The 26,367-nt window shown below is 45.2% G+C and overlaps 1 protein-coding gene and 1 pseudogene across 1 annotated transcript in view; one reads left to right on the top strand and one right to left on the bottom strand.

Annotated features, from left to right (window-relative positions):
* LOC124721805 (organic cation transporter protein-like) overlaps window positions 1-26,367 on the top strand; it is a 547,381-nt gene that overhangs the window by 360,944 nt on the left and 160,070 nt on the right. The window lies entirely within an intron of this gene.
* Window positions 16,980-17,097, bottom strand: LOC124723984 (annotated as a pseudogene).

Genomic DNA, 26,367 nt, shown 5'->3' with positions numbered 1-26,367 from the left:
AATGTCTAGCTCTCTGCCCAATAAAACACTGCTAATTAAACTGTATGCAACGGAATTAAAATACGCTGATTTTCGGCCCAGCAGTGGCTCAATGGATGGGAGTAAACAGGTATTTTTACTAAATATGCAAAGGAAATACTGACTATGAAATGGAACTCAAAGGTAAGATAAATCCATGATTATATTAACAATAATTGATTTTAAAATATTGTCAAAAAATTCTGTAAAAACTTACTCCGAATGTAACAAGCATTAATAATACAACGAAGAAACAAATTTTGACCGAGTTGTGGTTGTCAAAATATGGGATGGGGAAGTATGTGATGGTAAATTCGGCTTCCTTACATATTAAAACTGACCAAAATCCGTTACTCGACGATAGTGATTGTCTTGCTCGAAATAGAAGTGAAGTTATTGTGTAACTGTGAATCCCCTAGCGGGCAAGTCGAACCTAATCGTGAAATAATCGAACGTTACTAAATTCATTGCGACCTATACTGTACGTCTGCCTCGCCATCATTGAAGTGTGAATGTGCTGGGTGCGGGTGGCGCCAGTGACTCTTCAAGTGCGACTGTTTGGCTGCAGTTGGTTGCATCGTCCTTGAACGAGACCTGAACCGTAAGTCTGCTAGGCCAAGTCTCCGCCTGAAGCGTCCTGACTCAAGTCTAGAATCAAAATTACTTACCCGCTTATCTAAAACTGCTTATTTAAAACTAAAGTGTCTGAAATGAAAGCACTCTGAAGTGTCGAAAGAGTACAGAGTCTCTCTATTCTGCGAAAGTCTTTCGTGTCTCAAGTAGCAACTGCCAGTCAGAAACTTAAATTTAGCGTCCTGCCCAAGAAAAATTAAGCTGTTGCTGCTGTACTCCCACAATAAGCAGAGCAAAATCAGGCCATCCCAATCAATTGTAGTGATCCTCCTCTTCTCAAATGTTCCGGCCAGTCCTAACGTCTTATTTTTGTCACCGAAAGGTGGCTGAACGATGTAATCATTATTTTCAGAGACTGCAGGTGTATTTTAGAAAGTTTCCAAGAACTATATCTCTCCAAGAAATTTCCTCTTATAAATGGCTCAAAAAGCTGCCTGTGCTGTTTAAGATCCTCGTTCCACCACAGAAACGTTTTGCGGACATCCAGAGCAGTAAAACTTTCGTTTTGTATTCGGCCAATTCGTCAGCGCAACCCGGCTCCTTGTACATAGGGCTCAGGGCTTCGTGGCAGTCGCCCGTGTCTGCGCCTGGGCACTTTCTCCACCTCATAAGCTTAAAGGGGGGAGGGGGTCTGGATGGTCCCTGTGCTGGAATGTCCTGTCTGCTTTGGGGTGGACAAAGCTCGCTAAAGTCGTCCCGAGACATACCCAGTACACATGTGAAGTCTAACTACAAACGAAGAAATGAAAAAAGGAAACAAATTGCATACGCAGTTACTGTTGTTATACTGCAATTTTTGTTATCATACCACCCCACCGGCGTCGCGAAGTTGACAACGGAATGTAAAGTTTCCGTCAGACGACGGTAGTGGTCGTGTGGGGGTCTGGACTACGAGCGCCCTCTGCCGCCACTCAACCCCCTTGCACTTTCAGCCTCTTTGCTACTAAGATGTTAAGTCCTATAGTGCTCAGAGCCATGTGAACCATTTTTTCGGTATTTCAGGACGGTTTTCGCTGATTTCATTTCTTGTCAGTGTCATGTCTTGCCATTGCATCTTCACTTATTTTCATCCGACTGACTTCATTTCCTTTCAATGAGTTAAATTCAGACAATACACTGAAGACAATTACTCGCGTTAGGCCAAGAGTGTGTGCTGTGATAAGAAGTGAGCGTGGTTTGGTATGTACCAATCGCGTATATTACGTATACCGCCACAGACAGATCACACCCTGATGGCGGTTAATGGCGCCGCATTATGGAACAGTTCGCTGGCCGTGGAACCTCACTGAATATACGAAAGTCAACAAACACCACCTGGAAGGATCGTAGAAAAGTTTAAAAGCTCTTTCAGAAGGTCATAATCAGGGGCGGCTTCTGGGGTAGTGCCCCTGTGCCGTGACACCACTTGTGTGAGACAAAAAAGAGAAATCTATACGAATTATGTTCTCTGATTTTTGAAGAGACGTGTTACGCCGCGCGCTCTCGCGGTAGTTATCTGAAGCTTGTACCTAACTCTTGACTGTCACCGTATGCTCTCATAAGCACTGTGAAGCTAGGCTGTCGGTATCTACTGTGCAGGATTTTTACGGTGAGGGGAAGAGCCGAGGTTTCTTTCACTCAGAGCTTTACGATCCACCCGTCAGAGAGCAGTGAAGTGTAGAACCTACTACAGGCTCTCTAGAACCTACGGAAGCACGATTCTGCCATCTAGGGACCATGTTAGAACACATTCGGGTTTAAACTTCCTATAGTCCAGTGTTAGTCTTTCTGCAGTTTAATGCTAATGCATTCGGAAACTCAGATTAATCTGAATGGCTATATATCATTTGAATATAATTATACCATTAGATTCTGAAAGTAAGTCGCATTATTTCAGTATCTGTATATTTCACAACAGAAGGGCTGTTGGTACAGAACAAAAAAATGACGTATTCATCACGTGTGGAGCACCTGTTATGGAAACAACAGTGTGTCATTCCTGTTTACGTTCGTCACGTTCGTGAACTACAGTTCTGTCCAAACACATTGTAGTTCACTGTGAGGAAAGGTAATTAAAACAGTGTAGCTGTGTGCAGAATGTTGTCTTACGTGAAAATTCAGTTTACTGAGAAAGTTACAAATATGAATAAACTAAGTTAATTATTAAAAACGTCATTTAGCGACAGGACTCTCGGTGAAAAAAAATATTAGTAAGGCAACTCCAAAACCCGAATGTGCAGGAGCAAACAAAAAATCGGTGCGTAAGTCCAAATGCGGAAATTTACCAAAAGAAGCAATGTATCTGTGGATGTGAAAAAAACTATGCTGTTTTTTGTTTGCCTTTTGTGTTGTTTGGGGAGACACATTCATTGGTGTAAGACCGGAATAACTGGTATTTGGCATATATGGTATAAAGTGAAAGTACATGAAATATCAAAGCGACACATGAATAATGTTCTGAGTCTTTCATCTCTTGGCAAAACGAACGTTCAGTTGAAATTTGGTTCTCAATATACACATGCAATGTACAGCCACAACAAACAAGTAGAAAAAACAGGTATATACTCTATTTAACTGTAAACTGTATTGGGTGCTGTGGCGCTTTGGAACTGGCTGTCAGGGGCCACGATGCATCTGAAGGCTCTCAAAATGTTTTTCGTGAGCTAATTCAGTTTACGGGGACCACACCCTGCCTATCTAACCCATGTTAATTTATGCAAGTATTTGACTTATTTCTGAAAAAAACTATTTGATGCAGGACCTTAATATTTTTACTGTATGTTACATGATGCAAATAGTCAACTGAACTAAAATCTACTTTATCCATTTTATAGTTTTTAAGAAATACTTTTTAAAATTTATTAACAAACAATATTAAGTTTTTTCTGCAGAAAATATTTTTTGTGAACTTCCTGATGGGGGAATATTAATGAATGTAGTACCAGATGTGGCTTTTTATGTTATGCAGAGTCTCTGAAAATTTCATTCATTTATCTATGATAGTTTCTGATATCGCCGTTCCAGAAGAAGAATGACATAATTGTCAATATGAATAGTTTACTGGAGAGGCAGAAAATCAAATGACATTTTTTAAAAACTTCATAAAACAACAGTAAAATTATCTATGGAATTGAAAATTGGCCTAATTGTGACACTAAGTGTTCTGTACAAAATACCAAAATTATTTCTTTCAAACAGCATCCTATTCACCCCCTTGCAACCCTTTAAGTAAATGTGTCATTGTTCTTCCGACTTCGTTATCGAAATTAACAAATACGACTAAAGAAGGTGTGTGGGGAACAAAAGAAATATATCTCTAAATCATAATTTTTTGTTCACTCTTAAACTTTCATTGTTTTACTATCATTTTTATTATTTGAATCTTAAATCGACATAAAATAACATACGAAGTGAAATAAAGAATTTCCAAATTACATAAAAGCAACAAATTATATTTATGTGGAAAGAGAATCATAGAAGGCCTTGTAATATTTAGGAATGATGTTGCTGTTAACCAAATTGTTTAAATCTTGAATTTTATTTCCTGAGAGGGTCATTTTTGTAATATAAGCAGGTTTCAGATCCAAATTACCCCCAGCTACATTCCCTTTTAAACGCCTCTTTCTCCCTTTGAACTGAACTTGTCCCCACTCTGACTGTTTGTAGCTATTCTTATACTGAAACACATCACTTCCCTTTTCACATGGAAATAATTTAATTTCGGACACTTTGAAAATAGTCTCGTCAACGTCCTAGGCCACGTAAGGAGCCATGTCATCATGCAAAGCTTTAATATCATTGAAATCTGAAAAGCCTATTTCTCTAAGGTGTAGCGGATTTCCCTTCTTTTTTGCATTTCGGATGAATGATATGTATTGATCGGGAACATAAATTGGCCCTGACTCCAGAATGAGATTTTCGCTCTGCAGCGGAGTGTGCGCTTATGAGACTTCCTGGCAGATTAAAACTGTGTGCCGGACCGAGACTCGAACTCGGGACCTTTGCCTTTCCCGGGCAAGTGCTCTACCAACTGAGGTACCCAAGCACGACTCACGCCCCGTTCTCACAGCTTTACTGGCGGAAGTAAAGCTGTGAGAACGGGGCGTGAGTCGTGCTTGGTAGAGCACTTGCCCGCGAAAGGCAAAGGTCCCGAGTTCGAGTCTCGGTCCGGCACACAGTTTTAATCTGTCAGGAAGTTTCATGGCCTTGACTTCTTAGCACTTTCAACTGCTCTCTCAATGATGCTGTGAATTGCGTCCCCCTCTTTCTGGGTGTGACCACCAATCAAATACTTGCGCGTAATGAACCGAATATCCATTATTTGTACTGCATACAAATACGTGGCAGTCATGTATCTGAAATAGAAGAGAATGAACATTTTAATCAATGTGATTTTTACAACAGAATCGTTTTGTCACATGATTCCTGCGAATAACAGCCTGAGTTTATGGTACTTACTTGTCCATCTGTTGCCCTCCACAACTGTCACAGTAAAATACGACGTCCGTCCCAAGAAGGTTCTTGGATAACTCTTGAAGATATTGTAAGACACAAGTTGCTATTTCTACCACACCTCGGTTTCCAATGCCCTGGTGCCATAAAAACAGGTAGTTTTGTTGTTTCCAATCTCAGTGACCTGCAACAAACAACAAATAAGTAGAACAGACTTGAAGAGTAATAATAGATAGTGAAAAGTGTATGTATGGACACTTACTGTGAAACTGTAACAGTTGAGCTTAGACTTGTAGAAAAAGGCAGATGTTTGTCCCACTGGTACCGGTAAGACAGCTTGTAAATCATAAACAGCTAGTTGTATCTTCTTATTTTGAGCCAACTCCATACCTAAGGTTTTTTCTATGCGACTCAATTCTTTTTCTTCCTGATGTTCTTGAAATGCTTCTTGTAGCTTTGCCTTTTCTTCATCTGTACCGTTTTTGTAAGCTTTATATTGGTCGCACTAATCCTTCTTTGAAACAAAATATCCGATAGTAAATTCGGTATTGAATATATGCGCGTAGGCGTCATAATTCGCAGCTGGCAGGTTAGCGGAAGATCGCCCAGAAGAGTAATTTCTGTGCATTTCTGCGATGGATAAGCGCCCATCGATGAATAGTCTTGTTGTGTCACTTCTCACACGGTGACTCTCAATATGGCGAACTGAGTTTGTGATTCCTAACTGACTCAAAGATTCCTGGAGCAGTCTTACGGTGTTTTCCATGTCGCCCGTTGTGTCCGCAGGAGCCATCCCAATCATCCCTTTTCGCTTCGGTAACAGTAGAGATTTGCCTTTCGGCTATTCCCAAAGAGCTTATCAGAAATGTTCTGCACACACGAATCTTCTGCTCATCTTTCACCAAGTAGAAAACTCAATTCGGCTTTCTAGGTTCTTGGGCAGCAATATGACTATTTGAGAACGAGCGTTTCAGTGCTTGTATTCAGAAAATCCCGTAGTCTGTGTAGTGATCCCAGTGCCCAGTAATTCGTGAACAGCTGACATCTGTAGTCTTGTTACTTTCTTTGGATACATTTATCAGTACACAGAGCACCCATTTTTTCGAGCCTTGACAATTTTACCCGTGCGTGATGTTTAACTTTTCCCACTGTTTCTTAACGTTTTGGCTTTTACTCTGCCCCAGTTGCTAACATTTCGAATTCTTTTTTTAGGCTTTTTAATGGGAGTTTTTTCCTTATGGACGACTGGTTTTTCACTTGAATTAGACGCAGTATTCATAACTTGTGTCATTATTTCACTGGATACGTTACTACACTCACCAAACTGAAACACGCAGCTGACAATTACGACAATGTTCTTCACAACCCAAGTGACGACAATCGATATTTCCACACAGGCGCAACTACCCTCTGGCGGAACTATATATAACTACAGTTCCGACGATCTTTCACAGCATGCGCTACCTTTTTCTGAGATGATTGGTGCAAAACCTCGATCTGGTGAATTTTCCAGTTGCGTCATTGTTCTTCCGGAACAGCGATATAATTGGGCATATGTACTGAAAATTTTAGTTTGCGGGAGATTGACTTTAAAGAAAAAACTTTTGAAATTTGTTACTTACAGCTGATTAAAACTGTCCTGCTGCATATGATGGCCCTTCTTTGGCCTCTAGCAGGTCTTCCAAGTTATTTTTAACCTTCCTCGATGTTTGTCTTGCCTTCTTGGCCATATTAGATGCAGACCTGTCTGCATTGGCTATCCTCATTTTATCGCAATGTTGCAGCCCAGTGATCATATTTTCACCAGGATTAATTCCCAGCTTTTCCAGTACCCAACACTTTCCAGTATTACCACGACTGAATGTAATGACAGCATCACGAACTCCTAGTTTCATTGTATGCATGCCTACAAATACAGTTTTAAAAAAAATGGTTCAAATGGCTCTGAGCACTATGGGACTTAACATCTATGGTCATCAGTCCCCTAGAACTTAGAACTACTTAAACCTAACTAACCTAAGGACATCACACAACACCCAGTCATCACGAGGCAGAGAAAATCCCTGACCCCGCCGGGAATCGAACCCGGGAAAAATACAGTTTTAGGGAGGCGGTTCCAAATTATGCTGTTGAAACATTCATTTGGGTTCTGTATCTGCCCATGCAGACATTTCCTTAGAAGGTCAGGATGAGCCAAATCTCTGAAAATAGGTTTAATTGCTGTAATAAGAGCAGCAGGAAGAGAATGCTGGTGAGAATAAGGTTCTCCAGTTGCCTGAGCCCTATTGTATTTCCACCACGAATTTTCTCGTGATGGACACAGTCCATGACATGGCTTATCAGCAGAGGATTTATGGCAGAATATGGCCCACAAGTTCGTATTTCAGTTCTAGTTAACCAACCCTGTCCGGTCAACAATTTTCCATCTTCTAATTTTTTTACTCTCAGGCTTGTTCCCAAACGTTTTTGAACATAGCCTACACATCCTATTTTACTAATAATGGCATCTCCATATGGCTTAGAGTTCACCACATTGATGTATGCCTTATTGTCACCATCGCCCAAATATTTGGTGTACTGTACGCCTCTTGTTTCTACATAGCGATGAAATATTTGTCGTACTCCATGAACTTCCATACCACCTCTTGTTCCTCTAAAATTAGCCACACATTTGTGTTCTTTATGTTCACTGACTTTACAACATTTTCAATATTCAGACATTATCTCCACATCTAACACTTTACCCGTGTCTAGACTCGTGGCAGTCACTACTCCATTCAGAGAAGTGTGTCCTCTTTTCTGTCAACTTCCATCAAGTGCAACTGCAATATCTGAACATCCATCATTTCCTCAACTGCTTTCCTAGCAGCCAGTTTTTCAAATTTATTTGGTGGTTGGTGTAAGTTCATCACTGAACAAAATGTTCTCCCTGCAGCCATGCCCTTGCCAATGGATCGTAAGGCATAAACTAGTCCAGTATTGATTTCATAAGGGTCACTTGCATCTGTTTTTGAAGAACTTATAAATGAAATCACAGCTGAGCATTTAGTGCAATTAAATCCATAGAAATTGCTAGGCCTTTTCTCCTACTGGCACTCTCACAAATTTTCACAATCTGTGGCTCACCACACTGTCTACATTGTACAAATTTAGAAATTACATCACATAATATTCTCAAATTTATAATAGTGGATGAGAAGTTCCCCCTTACGCAAGACACTTTTTTTTTTTGTTTCACCCATATATGTTACAGCACTTCTGTGCTATCGTCAGTGGGTTCAATTCTTATTTTTAATTTTAAAGTCGTTGTTACATATTAACATTTGTGTTGTTTACAACATTATGTAGTAGTTGCATTTATAACTTAGTTGCCGAAAACTGGGTGTAAGCATTAGCTAACATACCTTATATAATGTTATTGTCCATTTATTTTGGTAGCTATTCTGCTACACAATATACAACTTGACACCTGCAAACAGCAAAACGTAATTTATTTTTATGTTTGTTATGCATTTACGAACGGAAATAAGTCTGTATCGCGTTTTCTGTCTGTAACTTACAGTTTTGAAGTTGTGGTGCATTCTCTTGTGTTGTTGGCGAAGTAAACAGGCTTACTTCTTAGCCTATGGTCGCGTGGCAGTGCACTTTTTCTGATTACTCAAAACATTGGCGGAGTTTTCGCTGCCATTACGTGTTGTTGTGGCTGTGTGGTGTTTATTTGTTTCGTGGCGTGTTTTGTTGGGTGAGGCGCGCGAGTTTGAATTGTATTTGGCGTCAGTGGTGTGTGGTTTGTGCGGGTTTGCGTGTGTATTTTTAGTAGTGGGACAACAACAGTCACACACATGGTGGGTAATGTACTAAAGAAACAAGGACTCAACACAGCATACAGGACCAACAACACAATACAAAGCAGACTTGGAAGAAATATCACCAACACTGACAAATACAGCCAGTCCGGTATTTACCAACTTACTTGCAACTGCTGTCAATCTGTATATGTGGGCCAAACATGTAGGAACTTCAGAACCAGGTATACAGAACACCTCAGAGCACTGAAAAGCAATAGCACACATTCAAAATTTGCAGACCACCTGATAGCACACAATCACCACCCAACAAACATTGAAACTGACCTTCACAACCTAAAAACTAGCAGCAGCCTATACCAAAAATTAACTATCGAAGAAAACTACCATATCCAAAAATCAATAGCCCTAGGAAAGATAGTACTCAATGAATACACATCACTGTGCAACAAAACCCTTTTCGCCACAATAGAAGAACTATACAAATAACACCCACACCACACACCAAAACTACTCATGGAAAAAAAAATCTTTCTACCTTTCCCTCCCTCCCTCCCTCCCTCCCTCTCTCTACCTCTCTCTCTCTCTCTCTCTCTCTCTCTCTCTCTCTCTCTCTCTGCTCCAGTACTCAACACACATACGCAAACCCACACAAACCACACACCACTGGCGCCAAATACAATTCAAACTCGCGCGCCTCACTCAGCAAAACACGCCACGAAACAAATGAACACCACACAGCCACAACAACACGTAATGGCAGCGAAAACTCCGCCTATGTTTTGAGTAATCAGACAAAGTGCATTACCACGCGACCATAGGCTAAGGAGTAAGCCTATTTACTTTGCCAACAACACAGGAGAACACACCACAACTTCAAAACTGTAAGTTACGGACAGAAAACGCGATACAATCATACTTTCGTACGTAAATGCATAACAAACAGAAAAACAAATTACGTTTTGCTGTTTGCAGATGTCATGTTGTATATTGTGTAGCAGAATAGCTACCAAAATAAATGGACAATAACATCATGTAAGGTATGTTAGCTAATGCTTACACTCACTTTTCCCCAATTAAATTATAAGTGCAACATCTACATAATGTTGTAAACAGCACAAATGTTAATATATAACAACAATTTTACAGTTAAAAATAAAAATTGAATCCCTTGACGATAGCACGAAAGTGCTGAAACATGTATGGGTGAAACATAACAAAGGTGTCTTGCATAAGGCGGAACTTCTCATCCCATTTTGGTGAGAGCTTCTTTGATGATGCACTGGTTGAAAAATTACAATTAGAAACATCGTTGCAAGGCGACGTAACCTCTTGTACGGAAAGATTTCTAAACTTGTTTCCTCTAAATTGTCGTTTCTTGAAAATGCCTTTACGTTTCGTTATCTTCAATAAACACAACAAAACACACGTAAACAAGCACTGCAAATGTAAGTATAACAACTACTAGCAATCACACTTTAACAAAAGTAACCGCGTGTTTGAACGCGTGTTGTTTACAAACAGCAGAAACAAAAGAATACCGACAATTTCTAATGTAGAGGATATAAAGATCTAAAATACATGCAGAAAAGTGGGTGTGGCACATAAACACACGTGGTAGGAAAATGTTCTTTAGATAATCGAAAAATTTTTCAGCTAAATCCTTTTGAGAGTACTTAAATAAAACCTTAATCTATCGAAATATGAAAAATAGCGAAAATCGGTGTTTTTGACCTGAACCACGGTGTGGTCCCCTTTATGCGTAAATGGATAAAGATCTCCAGGTTCATCTCAGTCAAGCAGCAGTGTTCAAAGTAATTTTTAGGGCTGTTCAGAAGAAACTACTCGAATGCGCGTTGAAAGTATACCATGATGAGGTTCGTAAAGAAACAAAACGTACCAATAATCGCGGATGAAACCACAGAACTTTCTTGGGAATTTCATTTGGTTATTGTTTTGCGTTATATTGTTCAGGGAAAATCTGTTGAAAGATTTTGGAACTTTGTTAATCCAGATAGTCAGAATGCTCATACTATATCAGAGTATATTCTAGAAGAAATTGTATCCTTAATTGACATGTGACCGAGCAAAAGTAATAGCTCAGAGCTACGACAGTGCAAACGTTACGAGTGGCAAGTCAAATGGGGTATAGAAATTAATTACAGACAACTTCTTAAATGCAAAATACAGCCATTGTTATGCGCACCATTTCAACGTTATTATGCCTACGGCAACCTCTTAATCGCAAAGCCCGTGTCTTTTTGGCACGTTTTTCAGGTGTTTCTTCTTTCTTTTCAAATTAGCCACAGAGATCAAAGGTGTTGCATAGCATTATTCAGAAAAACTTGCCCTTGTGTCTGCCACGAGATGGTATTACTATTCGCGAGTAGTACAGGATGTTCTTGAAAACAGGAAAGTGTTATGGAGCAGCCTAAGTCATACAGGGAATACTGTTCCATCGGATGTGTGAAGGGTAAGCCCACAACCTGAATATGTGCAGTCCTATTATCTTGACTTAAGCTTCCTGAAGGACCACAAAACCTCAACACCGGAAAGATTTTCGAATATCTCAGAAAAGAAAAAAAGTTCAAATCAGATTGAGAAGAAATATCTTGTCAAGAACTGGAAGAACATCCGGGTAAACATTAACAACCCAAAAATAGATATCATTACAAATGGTTCAAATGGCTCTGAGCACTATGGGACTTAACTTCTGAGGTCATCAGTCCCCTAGAACTTATAAATACTTAAACCTAACTAACCTAAGGACATCACACACATCCATGCCCGAGGCAGGATTCGAACCCGTGACCGTCGCGGTCGCGCGGTTCCAGACTGTAGCGCCTAGAACCGCTCGGCCAGATATCATTACAACATGGTATAATATCGTAATCGATAAGACTGAAACCAGTCAAGTTGCATACGATGAACGTAAGGACCACCACTTACCGTGGACAATGCAGGACAGTTGAAAGCCTGGGAGGCAAACTAATTTGCGGCAGCAAAATTATACAGGACTGGAAAAGAAAGAAACCTAACGAAGATTAATAGAATTCCAGTAACTACTTGGATATTAAACGACCTTATTCACCCAAGCTGGCGCTTATTCCCCGCGGTAAAAAATAATAGCCACTCGTGGATTCTTAACAGTTTTGCGTATTTTGCAATCGAGGGAGAAGAACGCTACGATTGGGGAATATGGCCATGACAATGAACAGAAACATCACTTTCCTAGAGAGTACACAAAATAGAGAGACTGCTTCCAGAATTTATTACGTAATACTGTACCAAGTTTTTAGTTTTTGAAGTAGTAAGACCTTAGCTTTCGAACGATGTAATTACGGTTTTAGGAAGTATCAATCTAGAAGAAAATTACAGGACAAAAATATGAAAACACCGCGAGAAATGTGCGCTTGAACACAAATGCAGATGGTAGCCAAGCCTGCAGGTTGCGCTGTCGTGATCACAAACGGCACCCCTGCCATGTCCTCACTACGTTGCAAGTCTCAGTTGTGGACACAACAGGGTCTTGTGTAATGGTGAGTGCATCATGTCGGAACCACGTGAATTCGAACAAGGGAAAACTGCTGGTGCTTCGGTAACCGAGGCAGCTGAAGTGTTTGGTGTATTAAGAGGCGCCGTATCGAAGATTGTGACCGCAAAGTAAGTCACAACGTGGACGAAAGTGTGAACACGGAGGGAGCTTCACAAGCAGGGAGTTGCAGGGCGAGTTGAAATTCCAAAAAACCGCCGATCAGTGACGCAAGTGCCTGTAGCAGGCAAACGCGGTGCCGAAGCCGTAAAACCTGCACTGTGGAGCAAGGGAAGCAGATGAGTCTTGTTTCACATTGTTCCCAACTTTTGGCAGAGTTTACGTTCCAAGAGTGAAACGTGGCGGGGGTTTGGTGATGATTTGGGCACCCATATCATAGTATTCCTTGGTCCCCACGGTTACTCGGCAAGATCGCATTACTGCAAGGGATTATGTGGCTGTTGATGTCGGACCCATGGTACAATGCTTTCGTGGTTTTGTGAGCACCAGCGTGAATTGTCGCATCTCTCCTGCCACCATAGTCACCAGATCTCAATATTGTTGATTGTTTGTCTTATACTTAGGAGAAGATGGTGCGTGATCGCGTCGTGTCGAGGGAATAAGGGGGTTACGGATTAAGAGCAAATACAGAAAGACAAATTTCCAGTGATGGCTTGCCATTGCGTAGATCAGCGGTCAACATTGTCACAGGGCACTCGCGAGAGGTGCCGATTTTGGGACTCGATAAGGATACTCCTAGCAGTAGACTCGAGGATCTGAATAACACAATTTTATTGCACTGAGGCTAAACTGTTACAGTGAAGGCTAATGCTGAACATTAAAAAAAGCAAAGGATTATACTGTTGGCACAACAGAAGTCAGTTTCTGAGTTGGTGGAATGAGAGCTAACAGACGCAGCAATCACTAACAGCACTGTAAAGTACAAACGTTGAGAGCAGCACTCCAAGCGAGGAAACAGACTTAGTCGGAGCGTATTCGAGGGTGGCGAATAGCGACAAGAAGTTGACGTCCTAACGATCTAACTGATAACACTCCCTGAGTAGAAAATAACTTCGGTTTTTAAAGGATTGTGGCAGCGCACTATTTCTCCCTATCTGTAGTCGGTCATGGGACTACAGAGTCAAAAAAGTAGCGTAAACAACTGATTTCTTGAAGCAAGAGATTCGGATTAGGGTCCCGTTCAGACACAAATTTGATTTTTCATGATATATCCATTACTGTACATAATCTGCCTGAATAGCCTAGCGCGTTAACGCGCCGCTTCCTCGATTCGGGGAGGTGAGCCTGTCTCACAGCGAATACGCCTAGCAAATTAACGAGGAGGACTGGCGAGCTGGCCAGCCTGGATGTGGTTTGTAGGCGGTTTCCCACATCCATCTAGATAAACCTCGAGCTAAAACCTACGTTCCGGGCTAAGCAAACATTTAGAAAACGTTCTGAAATTTGAACATGAGATTAACTCGAGACATACATAGGTGGGGTACACAAATTGCGTCCTGGAGGGAGTTTTGGCGTCGGGAAGGCCATCCGGCCGATAACAGTCACTAACATTCTCTAAATGACAATGCTGACCCTATAGAGGCACAGCAAAAGGAAGGAGGAAGAAGAAGATTCATTTCAGGTTCAGCAGTTTTGGGCGGTTTTAATTGGCATTGTTTCATTTCATTTAAACTTTATTGATTTCATCCCCTTTACTCCGTTTCAGTTTAGCAATTTTAATTCATTGTACACTGAGCTGACAAGTCATTGAAAAACGATATTCACATATACAGATGGCAGTGGTATCGCATATACAAGGTACAAAAGGGCAGTGCGTTGGCGAAGCTTTAATTTGTACCCACGTGTTTGGTGTGAAAAGTCAGTCGAATATGCGATGCACAAGCGAACGGATTGGAGCGCGTGCGGGGGTGCACGTTCCAGCAACTCCAACCCATATCCTGGGTAATTTGAATATTGTAATGCTCAAGAATCTGCGACTAGATCTTCAGTTACATACGGTCAACGACCTTACTTCTGACCACTATCCCGTGCTTGGCATACTGTCTGAGGCCCTGGACTGCTTGCCTACTTCATCGTCTGCCACTACTGTGTGGTGGCTCAACAACAACATCCGCCCCATTGACGACGTGTCGGCTACTGACCAAGCCATTTGAAGTTTGACGGGGAAGATTAAGCCTTTCTTCTGTCAGGCTTCTTTCACCGTGATGCACCAGGTCTCCCAACAAATTACGTTCTCGCAACTGCTGCATGATGAATTGAAATACCTCAAGAACAGGGCGCTGGCAACGATGTCGGCATCTGGATGACCGTAGGGAGATGAAGATGGTCTCCAGGGAACTCCACCGTCGAGCTGTAGAACATCGCGAGGAAATGTCGGGAGACAAAATGGCCTCCTTTGCCATCTACACTCCTGGAAATGGAAAAAAGAACACATTGACACCGGTGTGTCAGACCCACCATACTTGCTCCGGACACTGCGAGAGGGCTGTACAAGCAATGATCACACGCACGGCACAGCGGACACACCAGGAACCGCGGTGTTGGCCGTCGAATGGCGCTAGCTGCGCAGCATTTGTGCACCGCCACCGTCAGTGTCAGCCAGTTTACCGTGGCATACGGAGCTCCATAGCAGTCTTTAACACTGGTAGCATGCCGCGACAGCGTGGACGTGAACCGTATATCCAGTTGACGGACTTTGAGCGAGGGCGTATAGTGGGCATGCGGGAGGCCGGGTGGACGTACCGCCGAATTGCTCAACACGTGGGGCGTGAGGTCTCCACAGTACATCGATGTTGTCGCCAGTGGTCGGTGGAAGGTGCACGTGCCCGTCGACCTGGGACCGGACCGCAGCGATGCACGGATGCACGCCAAGACCGTAGGATTCTACGCAGTGCCGTAGGGGACCGCACCGCCACTTCCCAGCAAATTAGGGACACTGTTGCTCCTGGGGTATCGGCGAGGACCATTCGCAACCGTCTCCATGAAGCTGGGCTACGGTCCCGCACACCGTTAGGCCGTCTTCCGCTCACGCCCCAACATCGTGCAGCCCGCCTCCAGTGGTGTCGCGACAGGCGTGAATGGAGGGACGAATGGAGACGTGTCGTCTTCAGCGATGAGAGTCGCTTCTGCCTTGGTGCCAATGATGGTCGTATGCGTGTTTGGCGCCGTGCAGGTGAGCGCCACAATCAGGACTGCATACGACCGATGCACACAGGGCCAACACCCGGCATCATGGTGTGGGGAGCGATCTCCTACATTGGCCGTACACCACTGGTGATCGTCGAGGGGACACTGAATAGTGCACGGTACATCCAAACCGTCATCGAACCCATCGTTCTACCATTCCTAGACCGGCAAGGGAACTTGCTGTTCCAACAGGACAATGCACGTCCGCATGTATCCCGTGCCACCCAACGTGCTCTAGAAGGTGTAAGTCAACTACCCTGGCCAGCAAGATCTCCGGATCTGTCCCCTATTGAGCATGTATGGGACTGGATGAAGCGTCGTCTCACGCGGTCTGCACGTCCAGCACGAATGCTGGTCCAACTGAGGCGCCAGGTGGAAATGGCATGGCAAGCCGTTCCACAGGACTACATCCAGCATCTCTACGATCGTCTCCATGGGAGAATAGCAGCCTGCATTGCTGCGAAAGGTGGATATACACTGTACTGGTGCCGACATTGTGCATGCTCTGTTGCCTGTGTCTATGTGCCTGTGGTTCTGTCAGTGTGATCATGTGATGTATCTGATCCCAGGAATGTGTCAATAAAGTTTCCCCTTCCTGGGACAATGAATTCACGGTGTTCTTATTTCAATTTCCAGGAGTGTAGATGCGCGACCACTGGAGTCTGGTCAGACACCTTCGCCAACCTCGGCCGCCGAAACGGCCGCTCCAGGACCCGCAAGGACTGATATACGTGCCACTGTGCAAGGGCGAAATTTTCGTCGAGGCCTATGAACCCCAAAATACCGTAGAAAACTTTGTCAACACTGACTGGGGGGGGGGGGGGGATGTGTCACACAGCTCAGAATATGAGATGCTCTTCCACAACATGAGCTACTGCTGACCACACCATCTGAGGTGAAGACTTTAATTCATCACCTAGGAATTCACTCCAACCCTGAAACAGATGATTTACGAATGAACATCTAAAACATTTTCCATGCAAGCCCTTTATGCAGTTCACAAAGATTTATAATAGTTCTATGAGGATGGGCTATTTTGTGGGGGGGGGGGCGGGGGGGGGCGGGGGGTGTAAGGTCGCCCGAGTCGCCCCGATCCCGAAACCTGACATAAACCTTAGTCTACCCATTAACTACCATAAAAAAATGGTTCAGATGGCTCTGAGTACTATGGGACTTAACTGCTGAGGTCATCAGTCCCCTAGAACTTAGAACTACTTAAACCTAACTAACCTAAGGACATCACACACATCCATGCCCGAGGCAGGGTTCGAACCTGCGACCGTAGCGGTCGCGCGGTTCCAGATTGAAGCGCCTAGAACCGCTCGGCCACACCGGCCGGCTTCTTCTTTAAATGGCAACAGCGCATGGCGGCCTGGATGGTCACACATCCAAGTGCCGACCACGCCCGACAGCGCTTAACTTCGGTGATCTCACGGGAACCGGTGTATCCACTGTGGCACGGCCGTTGCCCAACTACCATCCTATCAGCCTACTTTCTACTTTATCAAAGTTTCTGGAACGCCTCAATTTGCGCCACATGAGACCATTTATTCGTGATGAAGATATCATTACGCCAGACTAATTTGCATTACAGTCTTTGCTTTCAGCTGAACTTCAACTAATGCGAGAAATGGAGTACGTCGCATGTTATATGAATGTCTCGAATTACACAGCGGCCATCTTTTTAGACACAGAAAAAACTTGTTACCGTGTGTGGACTGATAATCTCTAGGTCAAACAGCAAGATCTACAAACCATGCCCAACTACTGTCTTCGGATTATTGGCAGTTTTCTCCAACACTGGCAGATAGTGGGTCACATCAATTGGCATCGCTCCATTGTTAGATGTCTACAGGAACGTGTCTTGCAGAGCTCACTCTGTCCCCAACCCTTTTGATCCTTTATGTTAACGACTTGCCCATCGTGGCCCACGTCGTCCAAGCTCAGTTTGCAGTTTGCAGTTTGCAGACGGTACAGCTTAACTCACCAGTAGCCTGTGGATTACTGTGGCTTACCTCACACACATGGAAAAAAGTGAAAATGTTTCCGACGTGATTATGGTTACACAGTGGTGATCAACAGACTTTGAACGTGGAATCGGTAGTTGGAGCTAGACACGTGGGACATTCCATTCCGAAAATCGTTGGGAATTCAATATTTCGCGATCCACAGTTTCAAGAGTGTGGCGTGAATACCAAATTTCAGGCATTTCCTCTCACAACAGACAACGCAGTGGTCTACGGCCTTCTCTTAACGATAGATAGCAGTGGCATTTGTGCAGAGTTGTCAGCGCTAACAGACATGCAATACAGCGAGAAATAAGCACAGAAACTAACGTAGGGCGTACGACGAGCGTATCCTTTAGGACAGTACGGTGAAATTTGGCGGTAATAGATGACCGACGCGAGTGCCTTTGCTAACGGCGCGACATCGCTGCTGCACCTCTCCTGGGTTTGGGGCCATATTAGTTGGACCCTAGACAACTGGAAAACTGTGACCTGGTCAGACGAGTCCCAACCGCAGTTGGTAAGAGCTGCTGGTAGGGTTCAAGAGTGGCGCAGACCCCACGAAGCCATGGACCCAAGTTGTGAACAAGGCACTGTGCAAGCTGGTGGTGGTTCCATTATGGTGTGGACTGTGTTTACATGCAATGAGCTGTGTCCTCTGGATGTTCGGCTACTTGGAGACCATTAGCAGCCATTCGTGGACGTAATGTTCCCAAACAACAGTGGACTTTTCGTGGATAACAACGAACCAAGTCCCCCCCCCCCCCCCCCCCCCAGGGGGTCCACAACTCTTTTGTGGATAAGTGCGTAGCGAGCATGGGACCCCGAGCTAATGTGGCCTTCCTTCCTTTCCGGGCTGCATACCTTCCCTTTCTGCATCCTTCCCCAACCCCCATCTTCGCCCCCCCCCTCACCTCTGGTTCTTTCCTTCCCTGTCTCCCCCTCTGGGAGTATGGTTTGTGCCTTCGTCCGGAGACAGATGCTCGAAACAGTAACAAATTCTTTCCTTTCTCCGCTTGCAAGTCTTCGTCCTTCTTCTGTCCTTCTCTTTTCCTTACCTCTTTTCTTTGCCCTCTTCTCCGCTGCGGCGTTTGAGACCCCTCTTCTTTCCTTTCCCTTTCTCTTTTTTCCTCCCTGTGCGTGTCTGAAGGCCGGCCCACGCATTTCTATTCGTAGCCGGTGACGGGGTAACGCGTAATTCCCCGCCCCGGGTAGACAGGTAGGACACGTATGTACCCCCTGGTAACGGCCAGGCCCAGGGAGGGGTGATTACCCGAGCTGATACCTTCCGAAAGTGCCGATTGGTCCCTCCGTCCGTTTGTCGGGAGGTGTGACGTGAGGTGTTAACAATCACCTAAGGCGGGAGTGTCCTCAGAGAGGGCCCCCACAACGGAGGAGCGCGCCATCGGAGACGCCGGTAATCGTGGGAGATTCTTCCGCAATGGTTTCCTCACCTTCCACTATGTCCGCACACAAGTGTAAGTTCACTGAGTCTCAGCCACACAGTTCTTCCATCGTTGCCACAGTTCCTTGTTGTTTCTCGGTCTGACGAATGTCACGACTTCTCCACGGTCAACCCTTTCATTATTCAGAAAGGTGTCGACGCAATTGCAGGTCCTGTAAAGTCTTGTTCCAGATTACGGAATGGCACCTTGTTGTTAGAAACAGTCAGTGCATTCCAGGCACAAAAATTGCTGCGTACTTCACTGCTCCACACCTTCCCTGTCCGGGTTGAAGCGCACCGCACTTTAAATTCCTCGCGTGGAGTCGTTTATACACGCTCCCTCGATGGATTGTCTGACAAAGAAATTCAGCACTACCTGTCTGACCAGGGCGTAACGGCTGTACATAGTTATGAAAAGGGTTGACACGAACATCATTCCAACCCGCACTGTCTTCTTGACATTTGACAAAGTTCAACTCCCATCGAAAATCAAAGCAGGCTGAGATAATTTCCGTTCGCCCTTACGTCCCAAACACTACGCGTTGCTATCGGTGTCAGCGGTTCAATCATACCAGCCAGTCCTGTTCCAATCTGGCCAAATGTGTTACGTGTGGCAAGGATGCTCATGAGGGTGCTTGTCCACCTCCATCCCCTCGCTGCATCAACTGTATGGGTGACCACGCTGCTTCCACTCGAGATTGCCCCATTTTTAAAGACGAAAAGCTCATCCAGGAAATCAGAGTGAAGGAAAAGGTGTCGACCTTTGCTGCTCGAAAATTATTCGCCAGTCGACAGCCCACCGTGCCTCAGACAGGAAAATACAGCACTGTCCTTGCTTGTCCTCGGCCAACAAAGGAGGCGGCCACGCAGACTTGCGACCTCACCTTTAGTACCACGGTCGTCAGATCGGCCAGCGCAAAGATCGCCCGTTCAACCTCACCACTTTCGCCTGCCCACTCTATGGCTCAGCCTTCATTGGGTTCTGCTAAATCTCGAGCCCAAAAGTCAGACACCAAGACTTCGAAAAAAGAGCATACTCGTGAAGATTTTTTATGTACCCAAACTTCACAACCATCGGTTCCTCCTTCATCTAAACATCATATTTCCAAGAAGGCTAATAAGAAGCCCAGTTCATCTCCTTCCCGCCAAGGCGTGTCCCATCTACAGCACCACCTGGCGGAAATCGCCCTCGGCCGTCTTCTGTGTCGCTGAGGCGCACTGCTGGCGGCCGATCAACCGGCCGATCGCAGATGGCAGGAGCTGCTCCTGAACAACCTATGGATCAGGATCTTCTGCCTTCGGCTGAATGCCATTCCATGCTGTTGGTTGCAAGCTCTGAGCAGTCGTTGAGTTGACGGCAACCTTGGTCACATTCCTCCATTTTCTGTTTACCCTATGTCCATTATCCACTGGAATATCCGCGGCATTCGAGCCAGTCGGGATGAATTGTCGATCCTCTTACGATCTTTTGTCTTCAGGAAATAAAGCTGCGTCCCCATGACCGCTTTGTTGTCCCCCATTTTCAGTCTGTCTGATTTGATCTCCCCTCTGTTGAAGGCACTCCAGCCCATGGTGGACTCATGATTCTTCTCCATGATACTCTCCATTATCACCCAATCCCCTTAACCATCTCCTTCCAAGCTGTCGCTGTCTGTCTTTCCCTTTCTGAATATACCTTTTCTCTTTGTACTGTATACATTCCATCGTCCACACCAATGGCACGAGCTGATCTCCTTCATCTTCTTGGTCAGCTTCCACCACCCTATTTGCTGGTTGGGGACTTCAATGCCCACCACCCGCTTTGGGGATCTCCACATCCTTGTCCACGTGGCTCACTATTGCTAGACGTCTTCCACCAAGCGGATCTAGTTTGCCTCAACACTGGGGTCCCTACATCTTGGTCTGCCTCCAAGACAAATTTCTCTCATTTGGACCTTTCGGTCGGTACTGTTCCGCTAGCTCGGCGCTTCGAAGGGTCGCCCTTGATGATACACACTAGAGTGACCACTTTCCATGTGTCCTTAGACTGCAGCCTCAACTGCCATATATGCGCCCACGACGCTGGAAGTTTGCCCAAGCCGATTGGACACTTCTTTCGTCTCTAGCGACATTCGATGACCGTCACTTTCCTCGCGTCGACGATGAGGTCACACATCTTACCGACGTTATTCTTACAGTTGCGGAACGTTCAATACCACGCACCTCCGAATTGCCCCGGCGCCCCCCAGTTCCTTGGTGGAACGAGGCATGCCGTGATGCAATACGTGAGCGGCGACGTGCTCTTCGCGTTTTCCGCCACCATCCTACTTTGGCCAACTGTATCCGCTATAAGCAGTTCCGTGCGCGATGCCGTCGCGTCATCCGCGATGGCAAGAAGGCGAGCTGGAAATTCTTTACTAGCTCATTTAACAACTTCATTCCCTCCTCGGAAGTTTGGAGTCGAATTTGACGGTTATCTGGCGCGATTAGTTTCTCCCCGGTCTCTGGGCTCACTGTCGCGCGTGATACGTTAGTGGATCCCGTCGCAATTTCTAACTCCTTGGGTAAACACTTTGCTGAGATTTCGAGCTCTTCAAATTACCCGCCAGCGTTTCTCCCGGAGAAACGTGCAGCGGAAGTGCAACCTCTTGCTTTCATCTCTCAAAATCGCGAAAGCTATAATACTGTTTTCTCCGTGCGGGAACTCCAACATGCACTCTCTCCTTCTCGCTCCTCCGCCCCAGGACCGGATGGTATCCACATCCAAATGTTGCTGCATTTATCAACCCATAATCTACGTTACCTCCTTCGCATTTAAAATCGAATTTGGACCGACAGTACTTTTCCCAGACGATGGCGGGAAGCTATCGTCGTTCCTGTTCCGAAAGCTGGAAAGGACAAACATCTCCACTCTAGCTATCGCCCCATTTCTCTCACGAGTAGTGTATGTAAGGTTTTGGAGCGTATGGTGAATTGCCGTTTAGCTTGGTGGCTGGAGTCCCGCAGTCTTTTAACACCTGCCCAATGCGGTTTCCGTTCTGCAGCTGACCATCTTGTTGCTCTCTCCACTTATATCATGAACAATTTTCTCAGGAAACGCCAAACAGTAGCAATATTTTTTGATCTGGAGAGAGCATACGGTACTTGTTGGAGGACAGGCATCCTCCGCACACTGTTCTCTTGGGGCTTTCGAGGTCGGCTGCCACTATTTCTTCGCGAATTTATGGCAGAGCGCACATTTAGAGTGCGGGTGAACACTACTCTCTCCCGTACTTTCTCCCAAGAAAACGGGGTACCCCAGGGCTCTGTGCTAAGTGTGGTACTGTTTGCCATTGCCATAAATCCAATTATGGACTGTCTCCTTCCCGATGTCTCAGGCTCCCTCTTTGTGGACGATTTTGCGATCTACTACAGCTCTCAATGGACCAGCCTTCTTGAACGACGTCTTCAAGGCTGTCTCGATCGCCTCCACTCTTGGAGCATCGAAACAGGCTTCCGCTTTTCTCCCAGTAAGACCGTTTGTGTTCATTTTTGGCGTCGTACGGAGTTTCTTCCGCCTTCCTAACATCTAGGACCTGTCAACCTTCCGTTTTCGGACGTCGCTAAATTCTTGGGTCTTATGTTTGACAGAAAACTGTGCTAGTCCTCCCACGTTTCCTATCTTTCGGCTCGCTGTCTGCGATCCCTCAACACCCTCCGTGTCCTGAATGGTACCTCCTGGGGAGCGGACCGAGTGGTCCTTCTCCGCCTCTATCGCGCCTTAGTGCGCTCGAAATTGGACTATGGAAGCATAGTTTACTCCTCTGCTCGGCCGTCTATTCTTCGTCGTCTCGACTCTATCCACCACCGTGGATTACGTTTAGTGTCTGGAGCTTTTTACACCAGCCCTGTGGAAAGCCTTTATGCTGAGACTGCTGAACCTCCGCTGTCCAATCGGCGAGCAGTCCTTCTGAGTCGTTACGCTAGCCATCTGTCTTCCATGCCTGCTAATCCAGCCCATGACATTTTTTTTTCGACGCCTCCTTTGATGTAGGGTATGCCGGCCGCCCCTCCCCCCTACTACCACCGGGAGTCCGCTTCTGTCAACTGCTCCATTCTCTTTCCTTTCGCTTTCCTAAAACCTTCTTGACAACTTGGGGTACAGCACCGCCTTGGCTCCGTCCCCGGATCTGCCTGCTCCGTGACCTTTGTCAAATTCCCAAGGATGGTACCCCTTCACTTGTTTATCGTCGGGCATTTGCTGCTCTATGTGCACAAATGAAGGAAGCCACATTTATTTACACTGATGACTCGAAAACATCGTTAGGTGTAGGGAGTGCCTATATTGTTGGCGACACCCCAAATCAATTTCGGCTTCCCGACCAGTGTTTGGTTTATACTGCGGAGCTTTACGCTGTTCTCCAGGCTGTCCACTACATCCGCCGCCATCAGCGGATACAGTATGTTATCTGCTCAGATTCTCTCAGCTGTCTCCTCAGTCTCCAAGCTCTTTACCCTGTCCACCCCCTGGTCCACCGGATTCAGGACTGTCTGCGCTTGCTCCACCTGGGGGGGAAGTCTCGGTGGCGTTCCTCTGGCTCCCGGGACACGTTGGTATCTGTGAAAGTGAAGCGGCCGATATAGCGGCCAAGGCTGCAGTCTCTCTTCTTCGGCCAGCTATTCAATCGATTCCCTTCACCGATCTACGGAGCGTTTTATGTCGTCGAGTTGTTCTTTTATGGCACGCACGTTGGTCGACACTTCCCCATAATAAATTGCGGGACGTGAAAGCTCTTCCTTGTGCTTGGACCTCTTCCTCCCGAACGCGTCGTCGGGAGGAGGTAATTTTAACTAGACTCCGGATAGGGCACTGTCTTTTTAGCCATCGACATCTTTTAAGCGGCGATCCTCCCCCACTCTGTCCCCACTGCTCTCAGCTGTGGACGGTAAGACACCTTTTAATTGAGTGCCCCTATTTTACTCCGTTACGCGCCCGTCTACAGCTGTCGCCTGATATATCGTCAATTTTAGCAGATGACACGCGCTCGGCCGATCGCGTTCTCGAGTTTATTAGTGCCAGTGAAATGACGTCAGTCATTTGAAGCTTTTTTTGGGGACCACCAACCCCTTTCTGTAGTGGATTTTTAAGCCTTCCTTCTGCTTTTAGTTTCTCCAATTTTTTGAGTTTCGTTCCCATTTCTGCTGGTTTCCATTTTCGGTTTTTATTGTTTCCTAAGTCACGGACCGGGCGCTAATGACCATAGCAGTGTTGCGCCCTAAAACAAAACAAAAAAAAAACAAAAAAAAAACGCACGAAGTCATCGGGCCACAGTTCGCGGTTGGTTTGAAGAAGATTCTGGACAATTCGAGTGAATGGTTTGACCACCCCGAACATAATCCTGCACTGGTAACACTTTCGCAGTTATGGATGACTTTAGGAGAAGCATGGTTCAGTTTTTCTGCAGGGGGCTTCCAACAACATGTTGAGTCAATGGCAAGTCGAGCGGCTGCACTACGCCGGCAAAATGTGGTCCGATACGATATTGGGAGGCATCCCATTACTATCGTCACCTCACTGTATTCACCATGGTGACAGGGTAAGCCGGGTCCGTTTCCCCATTGGTGTTATTCACACGTACCCCATGTGATAACTTCTGGCTGCAGAGTTCGCAAATCATAGGTGGACACATTAGTGACAATGCAAGTTTGAGTCAGGCCTGGAGACGTCCTAAAAGAGCCTAATACGTTAGGCGAAAGGCCGCGAAAAGCAGGAAATGCAGGTTCCATTCCCGATCTGGTACAAATTGTCATTTGCCACAACTTATAGCGTCAGTGTTCTCTACGCTGCAAAATCAGGATATGACCGGACTAAGACAGGAAAATGACATATGTCTTTTGCACGACACCGCAGCGGAAGGCTTTTAACAGCACTGACTTTCCAGCCGGCAGTAACAGACTTTCTCTTCTAAGGAACGCTCGTGCAATGAGTTGAAAAAGTAGTCGAATAACGACTCTATACATTTTTGTTGTAATGTTGTAACTTCGGTTTTGTGAAACTCTTTTATTTCAAGACTTTGCCTTTCTTATGGGTGCTGAACCATGTGTCTATAGTAGTTGAGAGTAGTATCATTCCTTGCCAGATCCAGAAAAAGAACGTAATCACATTTCAAAATTAATTTTGTATTTATTTTGGAAATGGGGGCAGCCTGAATGCCAGTACTTTTTCCTATCAACAGTTTTATGCTACATTTAACAAAACCAGAAGTACTTTACTATATGGGAGTGCCTGTGTTATACAGAATTACAATACACGCATGCATGTCCGAAGGAACATAGCATCCTAAATCGGAATAACACAGGTACTGCAATATCGTATTTATCCGCCGACACCGGGCAACCGACTTTCAAGTAAAATGTCTCCCCTGTACAGGAATATACATAATGGATGTACGAGTACAGGTTGTGGAGACGTGGTAGATGACATACGGAAATTAGGGTCTGGTCGCGAGCAGCACAGCCAAATAGTAGGGCGATCGCTTGCAATAAGCGGGAAATCCGGCTTCGAGTCCCGGCCCGGCAATGATTTTCATTGTCGTCATTCCATTACACAGCTGATGGCAGTCCATATTCGCAATTGCGAATGTATTTAATGTAGAAGTTAATTAGGTCATTTTGAAGCTGATGCCGAAAGCGGCACACGTCAGTTCAGCAGCTTGCAGTCTAGGGCTTTACAGTAATCAAGACAAGCAAACTTCTCTGTTTATTCTGCGGTAACAAATTTAATCTTCAAACTTTCTCCAGTGTTCGTCTTCGTCGTCATCATACATTCGACATCCTCTTCTAGACTTTCCCATGCATGACTCTCTTTAGCGACATGCATCACTCTCCTTCCAGGATATTTTGCAACATCGGCCCGCCTTGCATTGAATGGCGGTCTCGCTCATTCCTTACCCTTTGGAATACAGCAAACAACTTCTTTCGTCCATCTGCTACCCATTGTCCTGGATACAAATCTCAGCCATATCCACATCATTTTCATTGCAATCAGAAGTACTTACATCATTGTTTTTCTTTGGACTAACAGCTCACTTTTCCCTCCCCCCTCCCCCCTGCCCCCGTCACCGCAACTCTCAGCTGTAAGTCAGAACTGGTAATACATACTGATAATAAGCTTTCCTGTTCAGACACGGCAGAAGCTTAGTTTTGAAAACACTATTGAACCTGTCTAAAGCACTCCAGGCCACTTTTACTCTTCTGTTTATTTTTTCCTCTCCATCCACTCTATCCTACAAAAGCTTAAGAAATGGTTATATGTCATTGGTGATCTGCACT

The sequence above is a fragment of the Schistocerca piceifrons genome, chromosome X (genome assembly GCF_021461385.2).
Source record: "Schistocerca piceifrons isolate TAMUIC-IGC-003096 chromosome X, iqSchPice1.1, whole genome shotgun sequence".
Lineage (NCBI taxonomy): Eukaryota > Metazoa > Arthropoda > Insecta > Orthoptera > Acrididae > Schistocerca > Schistocerca piceifrons.
The sequence above is the reverse complement of the archived record's forward strand: the minus strand, read 5'-3'. Positions and strand labels throughout refer to the sequence as shown.